The sequence below is a fragment of the Coffea eugenioides genome, unplaced genomic scaffold (genome assembly GCF_003713205.1).
Source record: "Coffea eugenioides isolate CCC68of unplaced genomic scaffold, Ceug_1.0 ScVebR1_3596;HRSCAF=5017, whole genome shotgun sequence".
Lineage (NCBI taxonomy): Eukaryota > Viridiplantae > Streptophyta > Magnoliopsida > Gentianales > Rubiaceae > Coffea > Coffea eugenioides.
This window is the reverse complement of record NW_020864188.1, coordinates 65,700-90,441: the sequence shown is the minus strand read 5'-3', so window position 1 is coordinate 90,441 and position 24,742 is coordinate 65,700. Positions and strand designations below refer to the sequence as shown.

Genomic DNA, 24,742 nt, shown 5'->3' with positions numbered 1-24,742 from the left:
AAGTAATACAACCCAAATATAACAAAGGTTCTCAACCTCAATACATCCAACCCTATCCAGGCATTAGAGCGAGTACAATTGCAAAATTTTAAAAGAACTAGATTACGCTATTCTATACAAGTCACCCGCCCTTGCTCGCATCCCCTGTAAGGAAAACAAAACTAACGGAATGAGCTAAAAGCCCAGCGAGGTTCCGTACGCAATAATCAAATCAATTAGACAAGGACATTAATCAGATACTAACAAGTCATCCAGAAAACATTTATAATATAAAGCAACAATAACACATTCATTAAAAGGATATATGCTCACATGGAGCCCTTAGTTCATTCATTCCACCAATCATTCTTCCTTGCCGCCCAAAAAATTTTAAAAGAACTAGACTACGCTATTCTATACAAGTCTCTCGCCCTTGCTCGCATCCCCTGTAAGGAAAACAAAACTAACGGAATGAGCTAAAAGCCCAGCGAGGTTCCGTACGCAATAATCAAATCAATTAGACAAGGACATTAATCAGATACTAACAAGTCATCCAGAAAACATTTATAATATAAAGCAACAATAACACATTCATTAAAAGGATACACGCTCACATGGAGCCCTTAGTTCATTCATTCCACCAATCATTTCCTTATTCCCCCAGCATTAATATAATTTCGTTTGTAAGTGAAAACCCCTCCATTGTTCTTGCCATTCATTCATTCATTTCATTTCCCCCCTACTAGACATTGTCCAGTCTCCACCCGATAATGTGGTAATACTCGAGTATACCAAACATTAACCCAGGGTCACCAATGGCCCGACCGAGTCCGCTTCTGGCTCGAGTCGACCGGCAACAAAGGGTAAGGGCCCAGTTCAGCCAAACGGCTTACATTCATGTACAAGTAGCATTTAATCATTTAATCATTGTAAATTTCACATTCATTTAGGTCGAGTGCGATAAAGTACGCACTCGCCTAGCAAAATTCAATTTTATAAATCATTGAAAACGTTTAACATTTAACCAAATATTGATAAATAGTCACATAGTCACAACAATCCACATAGTCATTAAAAACATAACGTACAAAGAACACTCACCTATTTAAGCGAAATAACGTCCAAAGTATCCTTCCGGATAGTACTCTCAATCACCAAGGAACCCTAATAATAACCAAGGGAAAATATTACGGTTAAACCATCCAAAGTTTAGGTGAACCAAATAAAATCTGAATAACTACTAGTACAAAATATAAATATGGTTTTGGAAGTGAAAAGAGTACATTTAAACCAAAGGACATGAGTAAAATATTTGTAAAACTTATGCTCGCTCGTAAAACGTTGAAATCTTCATTTGAGTCGAAGTGACAAAGAAAACGTATTTCTATTAGTCGTAAATTTCATTTTTCCAAGGGCACAAGTTTTAGCCGAATTCTAACTTATATACCTCGATAAAAGAAGACACAAATATCCTAGATGGTTCAAGTGGTATTCGTCCTCAAATCCTTACCTAGTCCTTGAGTGTAAATTTGGGCAGCATGCCCTTTGTATTTACCTATTTTCCAGCCATTTATGGCTTCATTATTTTTCTCAATCAGTCCCATAGTCACACACAGATAATCTCATTTCAATAGCCATTCAATAGGCTAAAAGTCAATCAATTACAAAACCAAGTTAGAAAAGTGACCGGAAATAAGGTTTAAGGTGAAGAACAAAATGACAGGTTTGACGTCTCTTAGTTTATCGGTCACAACCGAAGCTACGCTTATCATATTGGGATAAAATTTATACTGTTTCGAAGTTAAGTCAAAGGGATACAACTTTGATGAAGACAACTCAACCCAGTTCATAGTGTATCTAGGTCAAATTTACAAGTTTCAGAACCAGAATTTCACCATCAGGCTGGTTAACAGTACTGTGTTCAAATGACAATAACTCAGGTTACACAATTCCGTTTGAGGTACTTTCAGTTTCATTGGAAAGCTGAAACATAGGGATAAAAGTTTTGTGTTTTGGCCAAAGGCTAATTTGATACGGATCAAGGTGAAAAAACTCAGCCAGAATGAGGAAATGTCAAACCTGTCCACAAAACTATACCTATGGCAGCAAGGGTAATTTTGTCATTTCACATGATACAGTACTTGGATTGATCTAAACTTTTACTGGAAGCTATAATACATCATTTCCTACAACTTTCATGTTTTAACCTAAGACTGATTCAGCCTCTATCATGGCCGAATGAAACTGGGCAGAACAGGGTAATACAAAACCGAAAAACTGGAATTCATGCATTCAAGTGCTAATCTTCACAATTCTAGCTTAAAACACTACTTCCCCTCCTTATCTAAGTTTATTCACATCATATTATATCTAAACAAGAAGAAATATAGCTGAACAATTCACAATCCTAACTCACAAATTCTCTATAATCATCAAAACTACTTGCATAGCTATCAATTAACCAAGAATATAAGTTGTATAGCAACTTAAGCGAGATTAAGGGAACTAAAGATGATGGACAGCCAAAATACCTCACTATGATGCTTGTAAGAGATATCCACCACCTCTACTTGTAAATTTTTAGCACACCAAGCTTCCCAAGTGCTCAAAGAAAGGATTAATCGGTTTAGTTTCTTGATTTTTCACTCAAACAAGATGGATTCAAGGTGAAAGTTGGAGTTTTCTCTCTTGTATTTTTCTCCCCTCAAAATTTCATCCAACAAGCCAGAAATGGTGAAGAAATGAGGTTAATTTGGTTATAAGATGATAGGAAATTAATTGGTCAAATAACCATTGGATGGTTGCCACTTGTCACCTTAGGATTCAATCTCATTTTTTTTTCTTTTCTTTCCTTTTCCTTAGTCAACGAAGATGGCTTGATTAAGGGGTAATTTAGGGCTAATTAGTCAAGTAAAAACAAGGGGATTAAGGTAATAAAATGGTGGTCAAGTGGTGTATTCCATCGATAGAGAACGGTACCCGTCGGTTCCAACCGATTTTCCTTAAATCGTGTATACTAGGGTTTTAACTTATAATTCACTAACTTATTTTTATCACTTCCAATCACACACTTAATATCATCTAAAATTCACTCTAAATTACTAAATTTGATACACACTCCGTACCGAATAATTACACTACAAAAGGCGTAAAAATCCTAATTTACGATAACTTGAAAACGAAAGGAAAAACCCTTGATTCTATGTTTTTTTTGCACTTATTATGGGGTAAATGAGTAGTAAGGCTATTCTAAAGTAATAAATTTCAAATAAAAGGGAATTTTAAGAAAAATATAAGGAAATTTTCCAGTCGTCACAGTAGTTGGTTGGATTCTGAACTTTTGTACTTAACCTCAAGGATTGTATATCTGTGTGAGTGATTGTATATATGTTAAATTTGATTGGCCATCTTAACTTGCTCTGAAGTGATAAGTGAGTGAGCCCTGGCAAGAACTAGGCAGGCAATCCGCCGAACCCTTTCGTTCGCCTTAGGGGGAGGTATATATCAGAGCTTAGGTTTCAGATCTCTGTAGTGTATCCTAGACTTAAGTTTAGGATGCCGGACTATGGGATATTGTGAAGTTTAGTGCAATATTAAGCATCTATGTTCCTGATGGATAGTAAGATTTGATGTTTGAGGGTTTTTATATTGGGTTGGCGAGAAGAGAAGAGAATTTTGTGAAACTGATTTGAACAGTAATGGGTCAGTTTCTTGAACAACCATACTAGTTGATACCTATGGGACTGACTTTGACTTTGACTTTGGAAGATCATTAAGGTATCCTTTAGTGTTTTGACACTCATTAGCATTTGTAAGGAACAAGATATAATTTTTGGAGCGATTGCTTAAGTAGGGATCTTTTAAACTTTCTTTGACGGATGAACTTGGGGTTTAGAATCTACCCTTGGAGAAATTGGGAAACCGTTGTCTCTTGTTTTGTTCTGCATGTATGTATGTGTTTGCCGTGTTGCGGACTGATATGTATAGTGTACTACACATGTTTTGTGAACTTGGTTTTGCTAGGATGATATGTACAATATTTTTGTGATTTAACTTGTGAATTTGTTGTGTTATATATTTTAAGGGTGTTTTCTCATTTTTGGCCTATGTTGTTTTCTTCTTATTCTATATATATAGCCAATCTATTTTTGCTCATACACATACATAGTTTATATTAAAAAAAGGTATGGAGGGAGGAAGAAGCGGGTTAATCGTGGAAGTGGGGCTAGGCAAGCTCAAGAACCAAGAGAAGAAAGATAAGCGGCAGCTAAACAACAACATGAACCACGGGCCGAAGCAGGGGATCAGGTAGCGACGGCCATACAACGAATGACCAATATTTTGGCGCGTTTAGTGGAACAACAAAGGCAAGCACCTGTTAACCAACCCAGCGAACCTGAGGGAGGAGAGGATTGGGCCCTAGAGCATTTTCAGAAGTTTTGTTCTCCTAAGTTTTTTGGAGGATCTGAACTGGAGGCAGCCGAGAGGTGGTTAGAACAAATGATTAATATTTTTGCCACACTAAATTATCCAAAGGAGAGATAGGTGACTTTTATGGTATTTCAATTTGAAGGGCTAGCTCGTGCTTGGCAGAACGTGATTAGGGTTAAGTGGGAGAGGGAACAAATAGCGCGGATTTGGGTAAATTTCATACTGAATTTAATGAGAAATACCTTCCGTCCTTAGTCCAAGAGAAAAGGGAGGACGATTTCATTCGATTACGTCAGGGAGCTTTGAGTGTGTCAGAATATGAAACCCAATTCACTTAGTTATCCAAATTTGCCCCTGAATTAGTAACTACGGAACAAAGAAGAGTAAGGCGGTTTGTCCAGGGATTAAATGTGAAAATCCAGGAAGCTCTTGCGGCGGCTCAAATCACTATATTCACAGAAGTTCTTGAGGAAGTCCAAAGGGTTGAAATTGCAAGGGCGCAAGTAAAAGCATTCCAAGCACGAAAAAGAAGTGCGCCGAGTAGTGAGCTTGAGGAACTTAAGGATACCGTACCACCTTCCAAAGGTAGAAGAGTAAACCTTCCACCTTACCCACCATGGATACAAGGACAATATGAGGGAAGTTCGATGAGAGAAAGTTAGGCAGGAAGAGGATGACACGAGGAAGTCTCTCTAAAGAATCCAATAGAAGCTCCTCGATTAGCTTGTGGTTACTGTGAGAAAACAAATCATACTGAGGATGCATGCTGGGTAAAAAGAAAGAAATGCTTGATATGTGGAAGTGCTGATCATCAACTTCACAATTGTCCGAAGAAGCAACAAAGAAGGTTGAATGTGCATCAAAGGGATCAGATTACTTCTAAGCCGAACCAAGAAAGAGGAAACAGATCCAGGACATCAGCTAGAGTATACTTTTTGGATCAACAACCCATTCCAAAATCTTATGAAGGTTAAAACTTTCTGAGCAAAGAAGAGAATTTCGAGAACAAAATTCTGTTAAGAGGGAGAGAGTGTGAGAACCCGAAAAATTAGGTTTTATTTATTTATTTCTTTAAATATATTTTCTTTACTTTAAATTATTGTCTTAATTTTTTTGATATTTTTATAAGTGAGTCAAGCTTTTAAATCATTTTCTTGGTATAAGTTAGTACACGTTAAGTTTGAAGTGCATTATGGATGTGGGACCCGTTAGTGCAGTCAGTGCAGTAAAAATTTGACTACTCGGTGAAGTTTTGCATAAAGCGACATTAGTTTATAAGGTGCCAAGAGATAATTAGAGATTAGCTAGATAGATTAACCATTGGAAGATAAGAGGATGAGATCAAAACCCTAAAGAGCCAACTGATGTGAAACCATTGGATGCTGGACATTGACCAAGTCTTCTTAACTTTACTAAAACCACATTTGACCACAAATTGTCTTCATTTTGCACCTCTTGGCCAAAATTCTTGAGAGGAAAAAAACAAGGAAGAGAACTTCATTTTCAACCTCCATTCCTTGCTTGAATCTTGAGTTCCAACCATAGATTTTGCAGAATACTCCATAAAAGTGGTTCACTAGGGAAGATTAAGGGCTTGAGTGGAGAGATTTTTTGAGGAAAAGCACTAAGCTTCCATCTTTCTTGAAGGTACAAGGTAACTATGGCATTAAACTTTCCTCTACTTCAAATATATGCAAACTATTGGATTAGGGGTTCAATTTCAGTAGTTTCATGGTTTGAAGTTGTGATGTGAAATTTTCAGTTTTTATGGTAATTTTCTGCCCATAAATTATGTTTAAGTGTTGGCGATGGTTTGGTAGCTTTGCTATGTGAAATAGTTAGCTTTTATGTGATAGTTTAACTTGCCTAAAGAAAATTTCAACTTGTGATTAGGAATTTCAGCTTAGGGTTTTATTTTCTAACTTGAGTAGGTGATGGTTATATGCTTGATTTAGTGAGATATTGGCTTGGTATTTATATGCTTGAGTTGAGACTGTTTTGTGGTAAGAATAAAGCCTTGAATTAGCTGGAAAAAGTAGTAAACACAAAGGAGGTGCTGCTGAAAATTTTGTTTGCAGGAACCCTTGGGCAGCCTTAGGAAATCTGCTATATCTTGTTGTAGGAAAGTCAGAATTGAATTCCATTTGCTGTGGTTACAACTAGAGCCAGAGTACTATCAACCATGAAAATTTCAGTCTTTTTCTCAATTCCTATGAATATCAACGATTTTTCAAATTTGACTGAAATTGCATACCTATTCTGTCTTTTACTGGATGAAGTAGCAACTTGGGCTGAGAATTTCTCCATGTTTTAGATTGAATCAGTTTTTGGACAAAACATGAAAGTTATAGAGATTTGAGTTAAATTTCTTCCTGCAAAATTTTAGATCAATTGGATCATTGTAGTTTATGATTTTGCTAGAGCACTCCTGACTGCGCAAAAACTCTAATTTTTCTGACCTGTTTTTCATGTGCTTCTGTCCATCCATTTTGGACCCTAAAAATGTGAGAACTGGGTGTCAATATCTTCATAGGAAATATAGGTCTCTGCCTTAGCTTCGAAACGCCATAACATTTACTTCAATCCGTTATGTGTAGCTTCAGTTGTGATCAAAACACCAAAGGATGGCAAAGCTGCCATCTTCATTGTTTCTCATTGCCTTTCTCCTGTTTTCCGTTTCCTTCGTCGGACTTAACATGTACTTCTCAAGTGTTCCAAACCTGATTTCTAACAATCTAAACAAGTCTTCAAAATATGGTTTCTAGTTACACATATTGGCTTTAAACTTAACCGTTTTGATCATTTTCTTTTACAAATTATGCGTGCATCTTGCCTATATGACTTACTATACTTTTCATACCTTTTTCCTTTGATAATATAAGTTATGCAGCTTACACTCATGTATGATTGGCTCTTTGTGGACAATATTTGACTACAGATTTCGAGAGTGGCCAAGGTGCCGGCCCTAAACTGAATTTTGATAAAACGTGACTTGTTTAGGGTGAGTGTTCCTTGCATGTTTGTGCAATAAGTGACTATGTGAATATCTGTGAGTGATTGTTTGAATGTTAAATGCTTTCTCATGATTGTTAAATGGATTTTCGATGGGCGAGTGTGTACTTTATCACACTCAATCCAAACCAAAAAGTGAATTTTCAATGATTGAATACTACTTGTGCATGAATATAAGCCTTTTGGCTGAATTGCGCCCTTGCCTTTCGTTTCCAGTCGACTCGAGCCAGAAGCGGACTCGGTCGGGCTGTTGGTGACACTGGGACAGTGTTTTGGTATACTCGAGTATGACCACGAAGTTTGGTGGAGAACTGACCAGTGAATTGGTTAGTGGCGGGAAATGAAATGAATGAATGGAAATATTGAAGTTATAAGGGAAGAAATGAATGATTGAAGGACGGAGAATGACTGGCTGAATGAATGAATGATGGAACGAATGGCTCCACATGAGCATGTATCCTTTTAATGAGTGTGTTTTCATTGTTTTATATTGTGTATGTTTTCTCGATTGATTGTTATTAAATGAATAATTTCCTTGTTTCAATTGCTTGATTTTGTGTATGGGAACCTCACTGAGCTTTAGCTCACCCCTCTATTCCGTTAAATTTGTTTTCCTTATAGGGTTTGAGAGCAAGGACGAGTGATTAGAGGAAGACTAAACTTTTAAATAGAACTTTTGTTGTGTAATAGTGATAGTATTGGTAGTTGGTTGGATCCTGAACTTTTGTACTTAACTTGAGAATTGTATATCTGTGTGAATGATTGTATATATGTTAAGTTTGATTGGCCATCTTAACTTGCTCTGAAGTGATAAGTGAGTGAGCCCCGGCGAGAGTTAGGCAGGCGGTCTGCTGAACCCTTTGGTTCACCTTAGGGGGAGGTGGGGTCGTCACATGTTTTATGGTATTTTTGGTGTCTGTGTCATCAATACCATATTCTTATAGAATTTCAAAGTCCTTTCTTCAATCAGCCCTTGAACCCAAACCTCCAAATTTTTCTGCAATGGTTCAAACCATTATACTTCTGGTCTGATTTGTTTTCCACAAATCTAAATCATATCATTTGCCATTTTTATAAGCCCAACCATCTGATCAACAACCAAATTCATACTCTCCCAAATGCAGTCATTTACAGAGAAATTTTCCATACTATTTTAGATCTTGATGATGAGTATGAGGAGGCACAAAGGTACATATTTCAACAAAACTGATGCATTCCATCGGAAATCTGGCTAGGACATTATGGTTCTTGGAATTATCATACCAGTCATCTTCACTGGAACAGAGTTCAAAAGGCCAAGCGTGAATATCAAGATATGATGAATGATAGTGTCATGCAGGATTCACAAGATCCGTATCAGACAAGTGAAACAATGAAAGCTGGCCCCTCCACTACTTTTGTCTACAAGGAGAATTTAGAAGAAAAACGACAATTCAATAAAAGGAGAAACAAAAGAGCGCACATGGATCATATTGAATTGTATAATATCACTGATCCTGACACCACTCCTTCGAATACACCAGATGATGAGGATTATTACTATATCTGAATCAATGTTGCTTGCTTTTTTGAAAGGCCACATTACTGTAGGCCAAAGAATCATTTGTTGTTTACTTTTTGCAAGAGTCATTTGCTATTTGTTTATCCTTTCTTTTACCGAAGAGTCGTTTATCAAAAAGTCGTTTTGCCTTTCCCAAAAGGCTATATGACTTTTGAGTCAGTGTAAGAGTCAGTTTTCTTTCTGTATAAATAAGACTGATATAATGAAAGAAGGCAGAGGTGTTTTTCCTTAAAACATTTTCAGCTTGTTCAATCACTATGTTAACTTAAAGCTTTTTATTTCTCCTTAGATTGGCAAAGATCCTTACAGATGAACTTGCTGCTTAGATATTTCATAAAAGTCCCTTGAACTTTTAAAGGCACTGGTAGCCTATGTGTTGTTCGGGAATATCATGAGTATCTTTGCAGTAGATTCAGAAGTCGCACTGGAAACTTGACGAAACATATTATTTTGGAATCTCAAGAAGCATCTTTTGCATCTCATTCTTCTATAAAAACACATGTTTTAAAGGATTAAGAGGATTTTAGAGACTCATGAGGAAGCGCTATAGTTATAGAAGAACAACTTTGTTCTAGAGCTTGAAGAACAACGTATAAGAGTGGATCTTGAGGAGGTTACTTCATCTAATTGAATAAAATTTCTTCAACCTTTATTCTTTACTTTCTTATATTATTCATGCTTTACTACAATAGTTTTATGTGCTTTAACATGTTAGACCTCATTTCTAACTAAATCATTTTCTCCGAAATGTAAAGATAAACTTGTAATTTAAAATTGCTTCCACTATACATACATTTTTTCATGCCAACACTAATTTTTTTTTGAACTATGTTAAATCTAATGATTTTTTAGATCAAATATATTTGTGTCATGCTTTATGTATTTTTTGCCATTACTACAGCTTTTTTTTTTTCAAGCAAATCGTGCTGGACGATTTCCAACTTTGACTTCTGTTTTATCAAAAAGAATTCGCCTACTCAAAAAAAAAAAAATTTTCTGGTTCCGCCTTTCATGCTTGGTTGTACTTTTTTCATCACCAGACACCAAATTAGTTTGGAAGTTTAGAGATTTTCGTGATAAATTATATATCAATCATCAAGATAGGCACGTAGAATTTCTATTTCGCCATCCTCCAACTTATCTTAAAGCACAAAGGCAGACATAGATCTTTTGGACTAACCGCTCAATACTGAGTATTATAAATAAATGACGAAAATGAGAACTAAATTTGACCTTCGATATTTTTTACTGCTCAAATATCTCCGAAGATTGTTTCCTTTCATTTGTGATTTAAGCTCCAAAATATTCAAGAGAAATAAAATTAATTCGCCAATAGTGTCATTTGTATTAAGATTTGATTGATGTGAAATGTATTCCCACTTTTTTTTTAATTGACAACACCCCGCACAAGGAGGTGGAATGCCAACCCAAACTTTATTAAAAAGAAAACAAAAGTACAGAGAAGGGGACTAAACCTTACCTCAGAGCTTGGCAAGTTGGCAAGTTGGTCTAACTACATGTGTAAGTACTGTAATTAATCAGCACATTTACTATGGAAGTTACATTCGCATCTACCCAGTGCTTTACTTCTTCATTTTGTAAATTTTTCTACTTGTTTTAGAAATTAAATTCTATCAGAATGGTCATCAAAAATTGCTCCTGTCTTTAGTGATAATTTTTGGTGATTGAGTGTTTGACATCTTATATGTTAAATTGTCACATATTAAACTAGAAATGGAAGACATTTTTCATAAATTTGTATACCTACAATTACTGCTTGTATTTTTTTAAAATTTACTTTTACCCTGCGTATGCACGACTTATCATAGTCTATAAGACTGTTATACTTGTCATTGTTTATTCTTTTAGAAACTAAATCACTGAAAATTGATGATTATAGGTGAGTTAATATGGCTAGGGGAGGGCTGTTGGAATCTTTTTTGTTGTCAAATTTATGGTTTGTATCATGTACCTGACACTTGGGGATGAAATGGTACCAAAAAAAAAAAAAATGTGGCACACATGTTTGCTTTGGGGTTGAATCTTTATGCAGTATAGTTGAACTCTTTTTCTCTTATAAATGTTATAATTTGAAACTTAGGCATGCTTAACATTTATAAAAACAACTTTCCCTAATGGCAAGCAGTTTTATTGATAGACCGAGAAAAAAGGAGTTTTAATGAGTGCCGAAATGCACCTAATCATGCAAACCATTTACATTAATCACTTTCCTCAATTGACCCTCACATCTTTGGCAAAAGGGATAATTTCAGAAACCTCCCTTGAGATTTTTGATAATTTCACTTAGCTCCCCCCAATTTTAGAAATTTACACTGATCTCCCATGCTTTTACTGTTTAAGTGACAGTATAGACCCATTAGGCTAGAATACCCTTATGCAATATCATACAGCAAAAGAAAGTGAAAAAAAGGTTTGGTGATCAATTTAACCCAAAAAAAAAAATAACAAACACTTTCATCCACACTTGCTATGTTTTCACGATAATTGTAAAACCAAAATCTCATCAACTTGTTCAAGCAAACTTAATCCCCAAATTTTATCAATTTTGGCATCACTAAAATCTCAAATTTTACTAAAATCGCAATCCAACTTAATCCCCAAATTCTATCAATTTCGGAATCATCAAAATCCCAAACTCTACCCAAATCACTTCCTCTACAAATTGACCATAACCATCACCACCAACTAAAATACCCTCAAAAAGCTTCCCGCCCCAAATTAATACTATATTTTGTCTATTGACTAATCTCACACCTCAAATTATAAATCCAAAACCTATCACCTATCACCTTCCTTGAACAGAAAAGGATCTGGCCAACCACTAGTGATGCCTATGCCAAAAGCAACCCCATACTCCAATGGCATTAAGAATAGATAAACTAATCTCTGTGACAAACCACCACCGATACTTGTAAATCAAACAAAAATGAAACCAAATGAAGATATAAGATTCTATTGTGTAACAGACATAATAGCATAACCCAAATTCGTTCCTTTTTTCTCTTCCAACCATAGCCCATTAATCTCATTTTTCCCCCCTCTATCACAACCGTCTTCATGATCTCCATCTAATTTGACCATGAAATTTTCATTTGTTCCCTCAATTTATAATTTTGGAAATTTTGATTCTTTAATGTATGCAAATTATAATACGAGAAGAAATAAACAAGATGAGCTGATAGTTAAGTACCACAGAAAGAGAAAAGTAAACAAGAAATAAATACTTCAGGTAGGTTTGCATAGTGGTGTAGTTGATGGGTGGAAGGGACTATAGGGTTATAAGCAGAAAGGAGAGAATCATAAGAGGTAGAAAAAAAGGAGGGAAAAAGAAAAGAAACTGTTGTTAATTAAAGTAGGGTTAAGGATAATGACGAGTTGTTGCAGGTTTTTATTTTTCTTCTACTTTTGGTTTGGTTTTTGTGTCCCGCATATGTGATAAATTATCTATTAAATAGAGAGTATTGTAGTCATTTTATTGAAATGAGGGAGGTCAGTGCAATTTTCTAAAATTGGAGGGAGCCAAGTGATATTGTCAGAAACCTCAAGGGAGGTTTCTGAAATTATCTCTTGGCAAAATTAGCACCTGACTTACCTGTTAATTGGTCTTCCTCTGGCTATTGGACAAACTATTAAAAGATCCCTTTTCATGTGATCTATGTAGAAATTTGAGAAAAAAAAAATTGAGCATCTTCTTCGTAGAGTGACTTGGACATTTTCTAACATGTAGAAAATGTCATAGCACAAAATTCATAAATTGTAAATGACTTGTGTACATGGACGAACTAGGCAATAGATTTTCCACCTTTAAAATTTTTTTTTTCTAAAATGGTATTTTCAAGTTTATACTTTTGACCCATAAAAACATAAGAATATTTTATATTATATATTCATATTGAGACATGTTAAAGTTTGTCTCCCATTATTAAAAAAATTAGAGTTGGCAACGGGGTCTATGGGACAAAAAAAGGGCAAATTATACTTTATCCCCCTGTAGTTTAGTATTTTTCTATATAACTCCCCCATGGTTTCAAAAGTTATACATAACCCCCCTTATGATTTAGATTAAAGTGTCAAAATGACCGAAATAGTCATTCGTAATGGAACTTTTAAAAATGTTGAAATTACCCTTATAAATACAAGACACATTAACCCCGTATGATTTTTATGTTTTACTATATAACCTCCTTATGATTTAATACTTTATCATATAACCCCCTTATGGTTTTCAAAATATACACATAACCTTCCTTGGTTAATAAATAATTTTTAACTTTACATAAGGGTATTTTTGACATTTTAGGTGATTTCGTTGCGAATGATCATTTCTGTCATTTTGACTTTTTAATCCAAAACATGAAGAGATTATGTATAGCTTCTGAAACTATAGGGGGATTATGTTAAAAACCACTAAATTACACAAATTACACGGGAGTAAAGTGTAATTTGACCAAAAAAAAAATTTGTTATTCCCGTCGAAGTAAGTTTTATATTTCCGTCCAAGTGTACAGCTTAGGTCATGTAGAAAATTTGCAGTGCAAAGTTTCTAAATAGAAGTTTTGATGTTAAGTGAAACATGATACGCATATATTCATGATATCTAGTATACTAAGATATTCCATAAAGAAACATGAGAAAGAAAACCCAAAAAAAAAAAAAAAATTACCCATCTTCTTCATGGAGTGACTTGGTTAATTTCCGACATGTAAAAAGTGAAATAAATGCAAAGTTTTTTTTTTTATAAGATATAGCGCAAAGTTCATGAACGGTGACTTTGGTAGCATAGGAAATTACATAATCTGTGGTGCAAATTTGAAAATCAAAGTTTTGAAGTTGAAGTGAAACATTAGAGGCATGAATTGACAATAGTCATTTACCATTAATTAATATATATTTAAGATAAAACCATGATTTGTTCAAAGAAAAAAGAAGGATTGATAAACTCAAGAGTCTCGAAATGGTTTTAATCAAGGAATATGCTACCTGATCTAGAGGCCTCATCAAAATAATAATAATAATATAGATACATAAAGGTCAAGAAGACTTTGGTCTAATAATTAAGTTAAAAATTTTAGATTTAGATTATTTTGCATTTAAATTCCTACCTCTCCTCGTTTTTTAAATCTCACCCCTCCCCTATTAAAAAAAATTATAAAAAAAAGGATAGGTAAAGCCATAGGCTTAACTAACTAAACAACAAATTATTGAATAATCTTAAAACAAATTATCAAATGTTTTTTCTGAGGAAGAATTAATCATTGAAAACGATCAATTTTCTACTCAGGAAAGTATTAATAAAAATTGGCCAACGGAATTCATAATCGTAGCTGTGCAAGCATTGTGACTAATGCCAGAAATCATGGCCAAGGTTGAGCAACCTTAAACTTAATTATCAAATGTTTTTCTGAGGAAGCAGTAAACATCGACAATGATCAATTTTCTTCTCAGGAAAATATTAACAAAAATTGGCCTATAAAATATAATCGTAGCTGTGCAAGCATTGTGGCGAATGCCAGAATCGTGGCCAAGGTCCCTGGAAGAGAAGTGGAAGCGGCACTCTTCCTTGTTCATGGATGAGAATGTGCAACATGCGCGGGACTAGTACTAGTACTTGGAGCAATCTGAATTGTAAAGTTGCAATTTGGCACGGATGGATCCTTGTGGTCACTGTTGCAAGCCTTAAAAATCACAGCTAGTGTTGGATTGATTCTGAATCTGGAAATATAATTGAATACATATGAAGCCTTCTGTTAGCATCCAAGAAATTGCAGATGATCCATCCTGGATTGGGGTGCAGTCACCGCCATTGTTGCAAGCATAGTTCATGTGTCTGCGAGGTTAGCATCAGTTTGGTGCATCTCCCTTAAGTACACACCATTTCTGGGAGATACTGCACATCCTTTGCAGCAACTAGAGTCTTGTTTTCGCCTTTACCTGACAAATCAAGAGGGAATTTAGGTTGTCCATCGTACTTAAAGATTCCCCAACTACGCTCGAAATTCCCGGGAAGAGTGCTTTTTTTATCTTCATCGAAAAGTCCGAATAGGTATGTTTCCAGGTATCCAGGTCGAAGAGGGCTGCCTTTGTTGGAAGCAAGATGCTTGATGAGTCCTTGGAGAAACCTCTGGGCCAACGTCACATTTGCGTTTGTGTCCCCGTCAGTTGGCCATCCGATCTCTCCTACAATGATTGGCATGTCGGAATATCCTTCAACCTTCAGGGCTGAAACCAATGTGTCCATGTTGGCATCCAGGACATTGGTGTATTGGATTTTGCCATCAACAAGTGGTGTGGCTCCATCAAAGAAAGCATAATCCAGAGGGAAATTTTTGGCGAAATAGAGACTCAGGAAAGGGTAGATATTTACGATAAACGGTGCATTGTTGGCATTTAGAATCTTAAGAATTTCTCTTATTTTATCTGCAATATCTGGCCTGAATATGCCAGCTGAAGGGACTGGATTATAGAAAGGAGACATGTAGACATCACCATTGAAAGGAATACTTGCTTTGGTAGTCTTTCCAACTCCTGCTTCATTGAGAGCATCCTGAATGTTCTTGAGTGCTGGTGCAGTGACGCCTGTGAATTTGTCCCCGTAGGCCTGGAGGAAAGGTTCATTGCCAACAGCTACAATTCTGCATTAAGAAGATGGGGGGAAAAAAAGAACAAATCAACATTCCCTTGCACATCGTCTTTAATTTTCCTAAGTGTTTTAGGCTTAATCTTTTGGAGATTCATTAGATTTTGGAATGTTGCCCTACTGAAATCTTCAGTGAGAAAGGAAAGCTGTAAGGGTTGAATCCTACAAGGGTATGATAACAAAATTGACGATTTTTAGGCAATAGAGTATAAACCTGTAAGTCATTAATTGATTTACAAAATTTAGAAACTGCACAAAATATTTTTAAAAAAAAGTAAAAAAATACTTTAAAATAGGATACATAAAAGACTAGAGAAATATTTGTTCGTCAAAGATTAGGAAAGTGATCCTGTTTTAGAGTTTGAAGAACTTAAAATCTCTAAGCAACATGTTGCCAAATATATTGTCAAAATAAATGGTATATTTTGTGTCTACAAGTTCAGGAAAAAAAGAAATTTATTCTACAATTATTTGTTTTTTAAGAATCATCTTTAGAATTTGAAAAAATTCTAGAAAGTGCAAGACAAATTGAAGCAAAATAAAAAAATCTCACATAAATTGTCAAAATGAAAGAAAGAACTCTTAAACAGCTTGCAACTCAGAATTGATCTCACATAAATTGGGAGCCGAGAGAAAAAAATTAATTCCATTTAAGGCCTATTTTTCACGAGAAACAATCCATGTAAATTCCAAAGATGAGAAATCTTACGTGATATTAACACCATCCTTGAGTTAACATTGTATGGATGACACATTTTTATTACCCAATCCTTGGCTTTTGTAGGGTCACCCAAATCAGCCAAGCTCAAGATTAGTAGCTGCAATCATAACTTCAAGGCCAGAGCCAGCCAAGGCCTTAAGGATGGTCGGATCCGCATCAAAAAGTTTTCACTTTTGAATCCCATTGTCCTTCAACAGTTGAATTACTATTTTGAGCCAACTTGTGAGATGACACAGTCCCCAATTCACCCCTAAACCTTCGACACATTGCATTGTTAAAATCCCAATAAATAACAAAATGCGCTAAAAGTTTGCCACCCCTTGACATCTTTTTTTGACCTTTTTGGGGGGAAAGGGGAAGGGGGGGGGGGGGGTGTTGGGATGTTAGTGCTCCTGTTCTTGCAGGTTAGGAAGGCACTCCAAAAAGTTGATCACTACTAAATGTTTCACAAAACAAAAATGTTTTTCAGGTGCTTTTTATAAGGCAAATCTGAGCAGAATGAGGAGAAATTGGTTATATAATTTAGGGTTTTATGAGTTGGATGGACATCATGCAACTCTTTCCTCCTCAGTTTCCGGTAAGACAACTCTCTCTTGGGCGTATGGACCCTTGTTTTTGTGCATGGTCCTTTCATGCATATTTTCTTTGGTCTAAGAACCACGCCCGAAGACTATAAATATTCACAACCATGAATTAATTATGGGGATACTTTTTGTTTTTGGTTTTTGGTGGGGAAGCAATTATGGAATTTTCTATTTTTGACCACTAAGAAAAGCCAAGAATAGAAAGTGAAGGAGCCAACTTGATTTCCTAAACATAAACTAAGTACGAAACAAATATACGTTGCATTGGTTCAGTAGATTCGGACGCACGAACTTAGGAAACAATAGATGTACATTTGGTGGCAATCAAACTTTGAGCTAAATCCAACATTTTAGCGGCTTAATCACACAAAAATTTTCTTTTATTAAGAACTTTGTGGTAAGTTGGACAATGCTTAGACCAATTTGGTTTTTTGATATTTTTTCTTCTCAATGGACTGAGGTCAATACTGCTTCTCCTTTCCTACTTGTTACCACACTTAGAATAAATTGTTAATATAGTTATTCAGGTCATCCTTTTCAAATCGTTGTAATTGTTTGCTTTAATATTTTCAAAAGTAATTAATAATAAATTTATGGGTTAAAAGCCCCATGAACTGTTACATCCATTGCATTTTACAGGCAAAACTGTTCTAATAGACATTTTACACCCTTAGTCAATTAAAAAATGGTGAAAAAATTTACTCCATTCAAGCAATTGATTAAACAAACAATTTAACCTCCATTAAAAGTGTAATGGGAAAGTAACAAAAATACCCTTTTAATGGGGAAAAATGCTGCTTTAAATAGACTATTTTTCATTTATATCAAAAGTTTAATTGAAAACACATAAAAATAGAAGCAAAATTTATAATTTTGGTTCCCAATCTATCACCCATGTGCATATTTAGTCCTCAATCTATTTCTCAAAGTAAATGTGGTCTCCAATCTATTCAATTTCGCACAAAAATGGGCAAGTGATAGATTTCGTTCAATTTGTAGCAGAAATTATGGCATATGCAGTCACGTGCCGTGACTTAAAAGTGTTTCTTTTTTTTTTAAGTCATAAAATGCTTAAAAATTGAGCTAGGTTACTATTTTGCTCTTTTGTTAATTAAAGAAGGTTAAACACACAATTAAGAGAGTTTAGGTGCCTGAAGATTAGATGATAATAAAGCCAAAAATAGAGAATGAAACCCCATTGTAGCCAAACTCTACCTCAATCGAGCTTTCCGCTGCATCTCAGAGAAAACCTACGAGTTAACCAGAGAAAGAGATCTACTCCATTCATGAAGAACATCAACAAAGAATTGTTTATGCATTCAGGTTTGCAGGAGATTTGTATGTTTCTTAATTAGGACAAAAACCTTTACCTATCTTCATCGAGTCTCCTTGTATAAAATGATGGTACCTGAAAAATTTTGCAAGTATGGTGGGCCAGCAACAATGATTACCTCTTGGACAAACTACAATCTTCGGAGAAGGTACTTCTCTCGTGGCGTTAGGAAGGTGCGCATTGTTTACCAATTTCTGTGGTTATGAAGTGCTATTCTCCCTATTTTAATTTTGTCCCTATTTTGGTAATTGCAAAGGGTAGCAGGGACAATAATGGTTGCAACTATTTTTAGTGACATGGCCCAATTATGTGACTAAGAGCTACTGCACTAATTCTCGATCTGCTAAGAAGCATGAACAATAAGGATATAATCATTGAAAGAATGAAATCAAGAAAACAGAAATTGGTGTTGGCAATTGTATTGCTATCAATATTGTTATTGATTAGCTTGCTAGTTTATTGTTCAAGTGAGATTTAAGCTGCATGACAGCCATGATACGAAGAAAGAAAGATGGAATATTTTTTTTGGCTAAGTTCTTCATGTACTATTGTTGTTTAACGTTGGATGAAACTAGGATTACTTGTGATTGGCCAGTGGATTCATTTTCCAATTTTGTATTTTTGTTTGATGTGGATGAATGTGTAGTATGTGATGTACTTCTGCTCAAACATGTTTTCTCCATGTTAATGAATATTTGGTTTTCTTGACCGAATCATCTTTTGGATTTAATATCTAGTGACCAGTGCAGTAGTTTTGGTAATGTACATCATCAAAGGGTTCCTGCCAAGAATGAACAAATTCATTTCTAGAACATGTTTCTTAATGAAGCAATTGCCTAGAAGCGAGTCACTAAAATTGACAAGCTTTTCAATAATCTAGACCACAATTGAAACAAACTTAAGATAAATTTTGATCACATATACTGATTCACAGAATTCAGTAGAAATGTCAAAGGCTCAAAAGAGGTGCCCAGATTCAATTACAAATTCAAAAAATCAAATAATCCTACCCAAATTTCATTGTCAAATGAATCTATGGTCATTAAAACAATCAAAACATTAAGTGGGACTTGAGCATTTGATAAAAGTTTAATAATCCATAGCCCATAAGTCATTAAAATAGGAAAACTTTTGCTAGTCTATGATTTCAAATTGCACTGACAAAAGGATTAAAACACTAGGTCCTACAAGCAGCATCATTCACAGCCATTCACCTCACTTTGAGAGACGAAAATGGACATGAACATCTCTGATTCTAAAAGGTGCACAACTAAGTGGATTAGGCTGACTTCTCTGCGGCACATGAGGATTGTGAAGACCAAAATTTTCCTCAAACTTGGTTGAGCAGCAGGGGCAAAGATATGATGTTATTCTCAACAGCATCCATAGTGTTTCAGGGATCAGTTTGCTTTCCTTTCATTTCTTCTGCTGCTATTTCTCTATAACAATCAGTTAATAGTAATATTGTCTCTATAACAATCAAGTGTAAATAGTAATTAGAACAACATTGATATAATTAGAATAACCAAGAATTGAGATAGAAATATGGACAAATAGTTGCTTTTTTGATCCTGAGTTTCTTAGGTAGCTTTCATTGCATTTTGAGACCGATGCTTCTAATTAACCGGAAATAGGAAATATACCCTTGTTTGCATTAGTATAAACACAATTCTAAACCAATACACACAAATTAGGAGCATTTTACTCATAGGAATTAATGTTCTCCATTAGGCTATCAACATCTATTTTTTACAGGACACTTACGCATCGTATATTAAAGAGTCCATCTCGAATGTGGGACTTCATCACACCTTGGGAATTTTGAGTGTCTTGATCATTTTGGTAACTCTATCTTGCTACACCAATTGCTTCTTTTCTGAGTTTGTATGTCCTTGCATTATGATCTCAGTCACCTCAATATGTGCGCTTGTAGACTTGGCCAAATCTTCTAGCCTTCTTCCTCTTGTCGTTGGTTTGCTGTACCTCATCAGCGGATCTTCTCTATTCTTTGGGTCTGCCGGGTGCTCTTCAATAGGATGGTGAGAGTGGTGGTTTAGCAGTCACCTCTATCCAATCATGTTCTCCATTCACAGGAAGAATACATGGGTCATAGCACTTAAGATAAGTATCCACTCTATAACAATCATCAACATAATCAATGGGATCTTTCACTGCAGTCCAAAGTGCTGAAATTGCATGAAAGCATGGTATACCTATCAAGTCCTATTTCCTGCATGAACATGTTCTTCCTTCAATGTTAACTGCATATATTTCACCATATGGATGCATCACTTCATAGTATATTTCATTGGCCTTGTCAGAAACACAGTGAATAGCCAATTCAATATTGTCAGCCATTCTTTTTTTTTTTTTTGGACACAGCTTATGCTTACTTCATCCTTCCAGAGCCTTGTCTCTGTTTTCTTGCATTCTAGATATGAGAAAATAGCTTAAGGACTCTATCGTCTCCACAATGGATTCCTCCCTAGTAACTAAAATTTTATTGTTGAATAATTCACAAATATTATTCAACAGTATATCACACTTAGGAAAAGTTTTAAAGTGTGATCTACTCCATTCAGCAAGGTTCTTATCAACAAACCACTTAGCAGCCTTAAGATCAAGTTTTGCAATTTCCTCCATCCTTCTTATGAATTGAGGGGAAGTAATCGCCTTAGCCATCTTCCACAAAGCTTTACTCAATGCTGTTCCTTTGAAACCAGCAGCTGACCAATTGCTGCTCAAGTGTTTAACAGAACCTATGTTCAGCATTTGGAAACACTGTGTCACATGCTTGGATAATTCCTTTCTGTTTGTCATTTATGATGAACCATGACAATACTTTTACTTCACACCAAATTTTAAAAACCTAAATATCCTATTTTCTGCAAGTATACAGATCATTTATCGAATATAAGGGATATTAGGTATCGATCCCATAGGAAAGATTGTCAACTACCTGTGGTATTTGAACTACTTTATTATTTAGATTATAGCCAATAAAGCAAGTAAAGCTAAACTATTATCATGCAACAAAAGTAATAAAATGACAAGAAAGAGATTCCTAGGGCCATGGAATTCCTAACTACTATTGCAAGTGAAAAATTATCAGTTAATTAAATTTATTATCTTCATGGCTAATTTCCTAATATACGCCCATTTTCACTAGTGCACCAACCAAATCTATAACTATCCCTCAACTACGTTTCGTGATGAAAAAACTAGTTATAAATTTATTAAATTCTATGAAATTACAAGGTTAAAGGCACAAAGTAATTCCCTGCTTTCATGAGATTACTCCCTAAGTTCAACACTCCATGAACTAGTGTTAAATCACAACTTTCATTGATGATATAATATCTTTAGATAATTGTAGACACCAAATTTTTGGTGTAATTTCTTTTACTTTTTATTCTCATTTGTCGTGGTTGCTTTTAGTTTTTTTTAGTTTCTAGTTTTTATTTTTATTTTTATTTTTAAGTTTTAGCGTAGAAAAATTATGAAAAAAAAGAGAAAAAGGAAAATTGTTCACAAAATAGGTTTATTTCTTTTTAAATTCAATCTTTTGACTTTATTTATTTTTTGGTTAGGTTATTTCGAAAACAAAAGAAAAGTGAAAAATGAAAATGAAAAAATGGAAATTTGCATTTTTTGTTGTTTTTAGTTTATTTTTATCTAATGTTAATTAAGTTGTTTTCATCATTAATTATTATTGTTTTATTATTATCATTTTTGTTGTTTAATTAATTAATTAAAAAAAAAATAATAACATTTCCATCTCTGCCGAAGTGCATTCCTTTTCTCCACTAACTCACCTCAACTACAACAACACCCTCTACCTTGGAATCATCGAAGAGAGGAAACCAGCGAGGGAGAGGGAGCTGCCATTCCATTTTTTCACCCTCAACTAGCCGTGATCAATTCAGTCACAACCACTACAGCTGCAACCACTGAATTCAGACTAACCATCCTCGCGTGCGTGAGCTGCCGAGAGGAAAAATTGCAGCTGCTGTCCGTGTGAGTTTTTCATCCATTTCCTTTCGTCTGTAAACTAGAAAGAGATTGGGAGCCATATTGTCTTCATACTAGTCGCAAGCTAGAGCAAAGGAGAAGGAGAGTTGCGGACTGAAATTCTGGACAGCCGAGAGTAGAGGATTTTTGCAGCTGCTAGTTGCGTGATTTGAGCCTTAAGCTGAGGTAATTTCTGGACTTAAGCTAGTTGATTATGGCTTGATGAAGTTGTTTATAAGCATGCATGTGGAGTTGTGCGGTTGGATGACAAAATTAAGTTACAAGAAAACTGATTTGGAAAGAATTAAAGCTGCCGAGAGCTTGAGTTGGAAATTTCAGCTTCAGCTTGCTAATTTGTGATGATCTGAGCTTAGTTTTGGATCCAAATTGATAGACAGCTCTTTATTTGGTACTGCATGTGAACTTTATGGGCAGGATTTCGGTTGCATGGCTGGATTTTTTTTTTATTGGAAGTATTGGACTGCTAAACCAATTTTCCAGCTTTGCCGAGAAGCTGAAATGGAAATGCAATTTTAATTTCGTTTCCCTGAGGCAGGCTGAGCTTATAAATGTGATTAACTAGCTAAGAAGTAGGTGATTAAGCTTTGCATGAAGTTCATTAGTTCGGCTAAGCAAGGAAAAAAAATATGAAACAGAAAACTGCTACATGCAAGTTCATCCGAGGGTGGTGAACAGAATTTCTGGAATTGTGGATGATTATAGTTGCTGACCGAACTTGATTTGAACTAGTTATGATAGTAATTTCATTAAGTAGCCTTGCATGTTAGTTTTGGGTACTTAACACAATGATTCAACCGAGGTAAATTCGGATTTAAGACCAACCAAGTGCTGGAAAATTTATGTGATTTATCCGAGGGAGTTATCAGGGCTGATTTTGGTCATCTTTTGCTTGTTTCATTTGGTGTTGAAGGGATGATAGGGAAGGTTTGGAGTTGATGTTGGTGTGTTTGTTTAAGGAAAAGTTTGAAAACAGGCTTAAACGTTGCAGGAAGAATAATTCTAGATTGCCGAGTAGATTTTTTTCGGTCTTGCCTCTTGAGTTTAGTCTTTCCTCTTTCGGACTTTCAGCTATGGTTTTTGTTTAGATAATGATTCCCTCCCATTTCTTTTTGGTTTGTTTGCCTAAACACTCTTAAACTGAATAAGGAAATGGCACGAATGTGGTTGCGAGAAAAGCCGAAGTTTATGGAGAAATTGCAGCAGTGTTCATTCCTTCAAAGGAAAAAAAACTGTGTTTGAGTGTTGTTCCAGAAATTTTGCATCAGCTTTTTCTATTTTTGAACTCCTTCTTACGTCTTTGTTTGTTTGATTGTCGATGTCTTGTTTGTTTAGTTCAGAGTTCAGGTGTTAGATCAAGGAAACTTTGGTTAAGGTAGAGGTTTGAATCTGAATTTGATCTTGATAGGTGAAACTAAGAAAAATTGCAGCAGTTTCGTTCTTTCAATGTTTGAATACTTGCCCAGAATTTTGTATGGAATTTTTCTAAGTTTTCTACCTGCTTGGATGATGGTAATGATATAGTTGCTGCTTAGTTTAAAGTTGGGTTTTGGATTTGAAACCTGTTTCCGAAAACAAGCTATGTGTTTGAGTGTGGTCTCGATTGGTGAAAGCATAGCAGAAATATTGCAGAGACAATTTTTTTTCCGTGAGATTGCATGAGTTTGCATGAAATTTTTCTGAAAATTGCGCTTTGGCCCCCAAGTCTCCCCTTAAGCCACTAAGGCCCAGAAACTTTGAAAATTTAATCAATTGGGTCCCTTTGATTTCGCAGCAATGCACTATGGCCCAATTACTTGACTTATTTTGATCAATCTTGTTACTCTATAGTCTTCATTGCTGCTGGTATGTTTTGGTTAGACTCTTGTAAGGTTTTTTTAGGATGAGTTCAAAGGGTTTCAAGAACTTTATGGGATAATTTGGCTTTATGTGGAATTTGGATGTTTTGATGATTTTAATCACAATAGTTGGGGCCTTATTTCATGAATATGGAATGCTTAGGCATTTAAATGCTTCTAACCGGTCAATTCCATGTTTATGTGATTGCTATGTGATTGCTTGACCTTGGCTTTGTTTTCAGCCCCCAAGTTCCCTAAAACTCTGTTATGGTCTAGAAACTTTGGAAATCAATCAATTTGGGCCTTGGCAGCTTTAGTTTTTGCAATTTCATTGTTTGTTTTGCTTCAATCAACTACCATGCTTTGTCAATTGCACTTAAGTCATGACTTTAGAGGCTTTACGATTAAGTGAGCTTTGTATTTGCGCATTTCTTTTAATTTTCCCAAATAAATTGGTACCTTGACCATTTTTTTTTATTTTGGAGGATAAATAAGTGATTTCATTCCATTTAAGGCATCAATTCAAGGGAGGTACACTCTATCCCTCATTTGCACTTCATTTGACCCTTCGTGCTCCTACGTGTTATGTGAATATG

At 35.2% G+C, this 24,742-nt stretch overlaps 1 pseudogene; it reads right to left on the bottom strand.

Annotated features, from left to right (window-relative positions):
• Positions 1 to 14,845: 14,845 nt before the first annotated feature.
• Positions 14,846 to 21,099, bottom strand: LOC113758076 (annotated as a pseudogene).
• Positions 21,100 to 24,742: the final 3,643 nt, after the last annotated feature.